At 37.9% G+C, this 8,875-nt stretch overlaps 1 pseudogene; it reads left to right on the top strand.

The window, feature by feature from the left end:
- Positions 1–8,328: 8,328 nt before the first annotated feature.
- On the top strand, positions 8,329–8,785 carry LOC118548577 (large ribosomal subunit protein eL31 pseudogene; annotated as a pseudogene).
- Positions 8,786–8,875: the final 90 nt, after the last annotated feature.

Below are 8,875 nucleotides of genomic sequence, written 5' to 3'. Positions count from 1 at the left end.
TGAAAAACTAAAACAATTCAATACCTTGAATTAAGTTCAATAATCTGTCCATTCACAGTGAATAAAGACTATATAATGTTCGAATTCCTACAAGTATGCTTTGTTCCTAAATAATCAAATTTCAAACTCTATCAAAAATGACCTCAGAGATCTTCTTCAATAATTAATTCAAATAAAATAATTCAAATAAAATTTGAATATACTATATTCTGCAATTTCATCATATACAACCTATCTTTACAACTCTCTCTTCAGCCAAGCTTTTACAAATTTACACTGTAGTGGATATCCAGGCATATTGTGATCAGTTACATAAATCAATACTTCAGAACAATGTGCATATTCTTTAAAAATAATTGATGCCCTCCCAAAAGGAGAGCAGGACTTCTACAATTCAAACAAAAAGAAACACTGCAAATATATAGAGAACAAATGCTTCAGACTGGTAATCAATTTTATTTAAAAGGTACAGTGGTGTCTACTTTTGAAAATACCCTGCAATCAAAGGCTGCAAAATGAATCAAATTTTGCCCTTATTACATCAAAACTAATTTTCATTACATAATATACTTTGCAACTCCAAAATGTTTGAAAATAAATGGTGACTAGTTTATGATTTTATCATTAATACACTAAAATACTGCACTTTACGTGCCTAAGTGTTAGTTCTTTGAAGGAAACTGAAAATACAGACTTTTTAAGAGCTTTAAAAGTTAAGAACAGTGCTACACCAAAGTTTCAAATGCTCGCTAAACTATGGAAAGAGAAAAATTAACTGTGACAGAAAAAAAAGTCAAAGAAAAAATTTTTTATTCTGATTTTTGTTACACCTTAAAAAGTTTTTTTCACATACATTAAGCACCAAGAGTATATCTTCAAAACAAGTATTGTTCCTCCACTAATGGTTAAAAAAAATTTTTTTTTTTAGTTGAGCAAAAAGTTGTAATACCAAGTTGGAATCTGCTTGGAGAGACTACATTTCTCTGGACGCCATTGCCTTAAATTTAGTAAAACTGAAAATGTCTGGAAATCCCAAGAAACTATAGTTTCATCTCAAAAACTTTCCTGAGGAAGGCCAGGAAATGGGCCTCGCCCCATACTTGGGAGACTTAAACGGCAACCATGGGTAAAAGACGGTACTTGAAGCGGCCGCCATCGAACCTACCAAAATGACTACTACTGACCTCACACTTTCCGCCACAGAAGTTCTAGAAAAGTGCCCTCGGCCCCACATACTGGGCCCTCAGCCCTCCGCCTGCCACCGCCGGAGCCGTCAGCCCCCTGCCGCGCACGTGCAAAGACTTACCGCGCGCGCAGAGGCCGCTCAGGGTCTGCGCTGCGCTTGCGCGCACGGCGCTGCGCCATCACCCGTGCTTGCTGGGAGCCGCCGCTTCGTTCCCGTGGTCACAAAGCCTGGGGCCCTGGGCGGGGGCGCGGCGGGGCGGGGGGTGGAGCGCGCTGGGCGGGGCGCGCTGGGCGGGGCCACGCACGTGGAGAGCTTTGCACAGAGTCTGTGCAGGCGAGGGACTTCTGGGCCTCTTCGCACCTCACGAGCTGGCTTGATGGCAGCTTTAATTTACAAGGCTTCAAATTATGACGGAAGATAGTGGTTTGGATTTTATAGTCTTTACTAATTTGCTCACGCTGATTTCGATTTTAAAAGAGCCAAATTAGAACTATCCCCAACACTCGTTTTACAAGATGGAAAGTGAGTTCAGTAAATGAAAATGTAATTTTTAGATTAGTAGCTTTACAAGCATTTCTCAGCCCAACCTTGGCATCAGAGCCTTCTCATGTTGCAGTTTTTTCACGACACTAAGGGACAAAAAGTAATATAGCTTAGCTGTGCAGTTATATGCAGATCTTATACTTTGTGGCAAACCTTGCACAACAGTTGAAAATTATCTCCGTTCATTTTTAGCAGCTTGAAAAAACAAATTTTTTTTTTAGCAGCTTGATTAAGGTATGATTGACATGCAATAAACTGCAGGAACTAACATTGCATAATTTGATAAGTGAGCATATGTATACATCCTCACAAGGTAACAATCATTTCCTTCACACACACCCCCCAAAGTTTCCTCATGCCCCTGTAAAATACTTGGCTTCCCCCACCTACCCCATATGACAGGTTCTGCTTTCCGTCACCCTAAAGTTTGAATTTTCTAGAATTTGATGTTAATGATACCATGCTGCAAGTACATTCTGATTTCTTTCATCAGCCTTAAGATTCATCCATTTTGTCATGTGTATCAACAGTTTATTGCTCCTTATTGCTGAGTACTATTCCATTGCATGAATATAACACAATTTATCTACCTTTTGATTAGACTTTTTTTTAACTTTTTTTTTTTTTTTTTTTAGGTAGGCTCCATGCCCATCGTGGAGCCCAAAACCAGACTTGAACTCACGACCCTGAAATCAAGAGCTGAGATCAAGGGTTAGACAGTTAAGGGACTGAGCCGTCCAGGTGCCCCTTGGTAGACACTTAAGATTGTTTCCAGTTTGGGATTGTTTCAAATAAAGCTGCTATGAACAATCATGTGCAAATCTTTGTATGGGCATATGCTTTCATTTCTCCTGGGTTAATACCTAGGAGTAGAATGGTGGAGTGATATCGTTATGTGTTCAAATTTTTAAGAAACTGGTAGACAGGGTTGTGAGTTCAAATCCCACATTGGGTTCCACACTGGGTGTGGAGCCTACTTAAAAAAAAAAGAAAGAAAGAAAAGAGAAAGAAAAGAAACTGCTAGGCTGTTTTTACAAAGTAGATTTACTATTTTATATGTGCACATATAAAAGTTTAAGAGTTTTTTAAGAGTTCTAGTGGCTCCATATCCTCACCATCATTTTATATGTTCAATGTTTTTAAGCTCAGACATTTATGTACAATGGAATCTCCTTGTAGTTTTAATTTGTATTTCTCTGTTAACTAAAAATGTTGACCATCTTCTAGTGTTTATTTTCCACCCGTACATCTTCTTAGATAAATTGTCTGTTCAAACTTGTTCCCATTTTTTAAATGAACTATTTTCTTACTAAGTTTTGCAGTTCGTTATACTGTGGATATAACTCCTTCAAATTTGCAAATATTTTCTCCCAGTTTGTAGCTTATCTGTTCATTCTCTGAAAATGGTATTTCAAAGAGCAGAAGTTCTTAATTTTTATGAAGTCCAATTTATAAGTTTTGTCTTTTATGGATCATGCTTATGTGTTGTATTTAAGGAATCACCAGAGGGGTGCCTGGGTGGCTCAGTTGGTTAAGTGACTGCCTTCGGCTCAGGTCATGATCCTGGAGTCCTGGGATCGAGTCCCACATCAGGCTGCCGGCTCGGTGGGGAGCCTACCTCTCCCTCGGACCCTCTCCCCTCTCATGCTGTTTCTCACTCTCTCTCTAAGTGAATAGAATCTTTAAAAAAAAAAAAGAAAAGAAAAGAAAGAAGAAATCACCAGCTAACCCAATTCACAAACGTTTTCTATATTTCCTTCTAGAAGTTTTATATGTTTAATTTAGGCTTTGTTTAGATCCATAATCCTTTTTGAGTTCACTTTTGTATAAGATGCAAAGCATGAATCAAAGTGTATATTTTTGCATTTGGACGGCTAGTTTTTCCAGCACCATTTGTTGAAAATGCTATTATTTTTCCATTGAATTGCCTTGACATCAGTGTCAAATATCAATTGACTGTATTTGTGTAGGACTATTTCTGGATTCTCTATTACACTGATCTATTTGCTTTCTTTAATCTTTCTTTAACCACATCATCTTGATTTCTGTAGTTTTATAATAAGTCTTAAAGATAGGTACTGAAAGACTTCCAATCTTATTCTTTTTCAAAATTGTTTTAGCTTTGCAATTCTGTTTGAATTTTAGAATTAACTTGTCAATGTCTACATACACACATGAAGTCTGCTGAGATTTTTATTGGAATTACATTGAATCTATACATCTGTTTGAAAATTGACATCTTAACAATATTGAGTCTTATGATCTATGAACATTGTATATATCCCCATTTATTTAGATATTCCTTTATTTGTCTGAGCATGTTTTGTATTTTTCAATATAAAAGTTTTGTACATCTTTTGTCTAATTTACCCCTAAGGATTTTTTATGCTATTGTAAATGGTATTATTTTCTTAATTTCAATTTCTAGTTGTTTTGTTGTGAGTATATAGAAATATAATTTTTGTACATTGATCTTATTTTCTGCATCCTTGCTAAATTCACTTATTATTTCTAGTGAGTTTCTTTTTTAATATATTTAATAGGATTATCTACATATATGATGTCATATGCAAATAAAGACTTTTACTTTTTTCTTTTCCAATCTGGGTATCTTTTATTTCTTTTATCTTTCTTTATTGCAGTGGCTAGAACCTCCAGTAGGTTGAATAGAAGTGCTGAGAGCAGTCATCCTTGCCAAGTTCGTAATCTTAGGAGGAAAGCATTTGGCTTTCGGCGTTAGATATGATGTTAATTGTGGGTTTTTAGTAAATACCCTTTATCAGATTGAAGAAATTACCTTAATTCTTAGTTTGCTGAGAGTTTTTATCTTGAATGTGTGTTAAATTTTGTCAAATACTCATACACCTATTGAAGTGATCATGTAGTTCTTTTTAGTTGGTTAATATGATGAATTACGTTAATTTTCAAATGTTAAGCCAAACTTCTATTCCTTGGATAACACCCACTCGATCGTGATGTATTTCCTTTTTACATACTCTTGTATTATATTTGCTAAAATTGTTAAGAATGTTTGCATCTATGTTTGAGAGGAATTAATCTGAAACTTTCTTTTCTTGTTATGTCTTCATCTGGTTTTCATATCTGAGTAATGCTGCCCACATAGAGTAAGATGTAAAGAATTCCCAACTTCAATTTTCTGGAAAAGGCTATATAGAATTAGTAATCTTTAATCCTTAAATATTTGATAAAATTTACAGTGCAGCCATTTGGGCCTGGAATTTTCTTTGTGGGAAAGTTATTATGTACAAATTAGTTTCTTTAATTGATATATGGAATAATAGTATACAATACAGTAATCAGGTTATCTATTTATTATTGAATGAGCTTAAGTTTTTGTATTTCAAGAAAATTTATCTATTTCCGTCTAAGTTGTAAAATTCATTGGCATGAAGTTATTTATAACATTCCCTTATTATCCATCTAATATCTGTAGAATATGTAGTGATGTCATCACTCTCATTCCTAACATTGATGATTTGTGTGTTCTCTTTCTATCCTTTGCTGATCAGTCTAGCTGTTACCAATTTACTGGTCTTCTCAAAAAACCAGTGTTTTGTTTTATTCATTTTCTCTATTGCATTTCTGTTCTCTATTTCTGCTCTGGTCTTTACTATTTCCTTTTTCCTATTTATTTTATTTGCCCTTCTTTCTCTGGTTCATTAAGGTGAAAACTGAGGTCACTTATTTGTGATCTTTCTTCTTTTCTGATATAGGCATTTGGTGCTATAAATTTCCCTCTATGTACTGTTTTAGCTGAATCCCACAAATATTGTTATGTTTTCTTTTCATTCAATTAAAAGTACTTTGATTCCTTTATTTTTTTTCTTTGACCCATGGATTATTTAGATATGTATTATATAACTTTGCAATTTTTGGAGATTTCCCAGATATCTGTTATTGATCTCTAATTTAATTCCATTGTGGTCAGAGGACATCATGATCTGAATCATCTTAAAAGTACTGAGACTTGTTTTGTGACCTAGAATATGGTCAGTCTTAGTAAATGTTACCTGTGCATTTAAAAAAAAAAGAATGGGTATTCAATTATTGGGTTGAGTGTCCTATAAAGGTCAATTACACAAAGTTGGTTAATAGTTGTTCAAGTCTTCTAAAGCCTCACTGACTTTGGGCCTACATAACACTTTGGTCAAGGGAGGCCCCTGGGTCATTAACTCTGACCCAAGCCTGCAACATCTGAGAAGTATCTGGGGCATGAAGCAAGAGCTATCAATGTAGGTCCAAGGATTCTATCAGCTTCTAAGTATATCTATCCCAATTATGTATATTTAGTTACTTCAGAAATAAAGAGTGGGGCCACACCCATTATACCCACTGGGATGGACTTTGGTCAGGACTCCATTTATCACTGGGCTTGCATAAAACCAGAGGACCACAATTGTGTTTTGGGTCCTTTGGGATCCATATTAGCTCAGACCTTATATCCAAAAGTCCTTGGTTGAAAAATCTGAGTATTCTTCTTTCTCCACTGCATAGTTACCCTGGTAAATGGCTGCTCCTTTGGGGAAGGATCAAGGTGATGTTTATCATATATACTTGAGGACCCTTCCTCAAGGGATTCTGAGCTTTCCCTTCCGTCAGTGCCTGAGATCTGAAAACTAGTTGCTAGTAGTTATACAAGTGGATATACAAGTCAAGTAGCATCCTAATCAGCTGTCCTTCTATCTTGCCCTTTGGAACATCATGATCTTAAACTCCTTCACAGATCCATGCCTTGGTACCCATTAATTATGTTCATTGGGCATCTCACAGTTAGGTTCCACAACTTGGCCTTCCACCTTTCTGTATCCCATCATCTACGCTGATATCAAAGAGCCCAGGATCATGGCAGCATCTGCTACCATCAATTCTAGCCTATAGAGGTCAGCCACAGCCACGCTTCTCAAAGTTGCCAGTACACTCTTCACCGTTACATTTTTTATTGCCTTACTTATGAGTGTCATCTGAGACTTCCCAGGAAAAACACTCAAGTGGTAGCTTCTCAAGTTTCAAACAACAAATCCATTCTAACACTGCAACTTCCCTGAGCTTTATGACCCCTTCTTCAATACCATGCCAAATAAATTCTAGCATTTCCACCATATCTTCTAGATGCCATCCTAGCAGTATGTTAGGACCAAATCCAAATATCTAAGGTATTAAAACCCAAGTTAGGAGTTTAAGTGCTACCATGTTACTCTCTCCTATCAGGCCTTATATTCCATCCCCCTCCAACACCCTTGAGACCTACTCCCATGCATGTTTCCTGGGTTCCTGCCAATACATTTTAACCAGAACCTGCAGTTCATTCAGACTGTAACTTATCCTCCTATAGAAAGGACTGTATTTCTCCACTTAGGGTATGCTGAGACCGGATCCTAGTCTTCAGTATGGAGTTAAGGAGAGGTAGCAGGGGTGAGTCTTGAGGAGGACAAGTATCATCTTACAATGCAAGTGCCCCAGATAAATTCTTTGCAGGATCTCCAAGCAAGTGAAGGCTGCTCTCCATCAGCAAAGTAGAGGAGGGGAGACCATTTCTGTGGCTCAGAGAATCAAGGAAACATGAGGGTTCAAGATTCTGAGGCTCACCAACACAAATGTTCCCATCCTATGATTCAACATTACAATCTTTTCCTGTCAGCATGCTGACTGTTGGAGGAGATAATCGAGGCTGCGTCTTCAATTTCCTTTGCACCCTTGCCACCTTTACTATTTGGACTGGATTGTCAGCACATATTGCCAGCATTGACGATGAAATTTTCCTTAAAAGGTGCTATAGAGGTATTCTGGCTTTCACAGCATGGCTTGACTTAAATAGCTAACAGGAACCTATGTCATTTTCTTTTTTCAAGGTTGTTAAAGCAGTTAACAATAACTAACCAACACTTTCATCTTTATAATTTCCATTAGTCCCATTCCACCGTAATGCCACAGCTACTATATAACCTAATACTTCACCTTCCACCCGCACTCTACCCAAATCCAGTACAGTAACCGTGACCCATCCACATGACAGGAGTTATCACTATGCCATTTACCACTAGCTATGGTCTTTATTGTCATCTGTCCAGTGAATGATCCAGTCACAGAATCGCATCCAGAGGGTTTGCTTCCTAAGGCCATTCCTGGTACCCATCTTGGCCTGGGTTTACCCACCACCCAAAAGCAAAGCCTAAGACAAATACTCACATACAGGTATTTATTTGAGAAGTAATCTGAGAGAACCTGAGGGATGAGAAAGGGAGAAATTAGCGAAAGCTAAGTGGTAAGAAAGTATTACAAAGTTGGCCACTTCTATGGGTGACTGGTACTCAATCCCACGGGATTTTCTGAGGAAACTTATGAAAGACATCTCAGAATTCTCCTCCTAGCAGATGGGAGAGAGAGCATTTACCCTAAGTCAAGGGTGGTCCCAAGGTCATTAACTCCCCCATATCTTTCATACATCTGTGATGCAGAAGGGCTGCAGTAGGCATCCCAAGCCACACTGTCAGAGGATCCCTGGAGAAAAAAAAGCAAGGGAATCATATAATGTTCTCAAGATGAAATGCCATCAAATGGCTTCCATGAGAAGCTGTCAGAAGCCTGCCTGGGGCTTTCCCTCTCCCACAATACCTCGCGCTCTTCCTTTCCAACCAGGGCCCGGCAGAATGGCTCCCGCAAACAAGGGTGGCAATAAGAAGGGCCGTTCTGCCATCAACGAGGTAGTGACCAGAGAATACACCATCAACATTCACAAGCGCATCCATGGAGTGGGTTTCAAGAAGCGTGCCCCTCGGGCACTCAAACAGATCTGGAAATTTGCCATGAAGGAGATGGGAACTCCAGATGTGCGCATTGACACCAGGCTCAACAAAGCTGTCTGGGCCAAAGGAATAAGGAATGTTCCATACCGTATCTGTGTGCGGTTGTCCAGAAAACCTAACGAGGATCAAGATTCACCAAACAAGCTCTACACACTGGTTACCTACGTACTTGTCACCACTTTCAAAAATCTAGACAGTTAATGTGGATGAGAACTAATCACTGATTGTCAAATAAAGGTATAAAACTGCAAAAAAAAAAACAAAAACAAAAGAAGAAGAAGCCTGCCTGGAAGTGTTTCACAGCAGTCCTGGAGTAAGAGGT

This window comes from Halichoerus grypus, chromosome 12 (assembly GCF_964656455.1).
Source record: "Halichoerus grypus chromosome 12, mHalGry1.hap1.1, whole genome shotgun sequence".
Lineage (NCBI taxonomy): Eukaryota > Metazoa > Chordata > Mammalia > Carnivora > Phocidae > Halichoerus > Halichoerus grypus.
The sequence above is the reverse complement of the archived record's forward strand: the minus strand, read 5'-3'. Positions and strand labels throughout refer to the sequence as shown.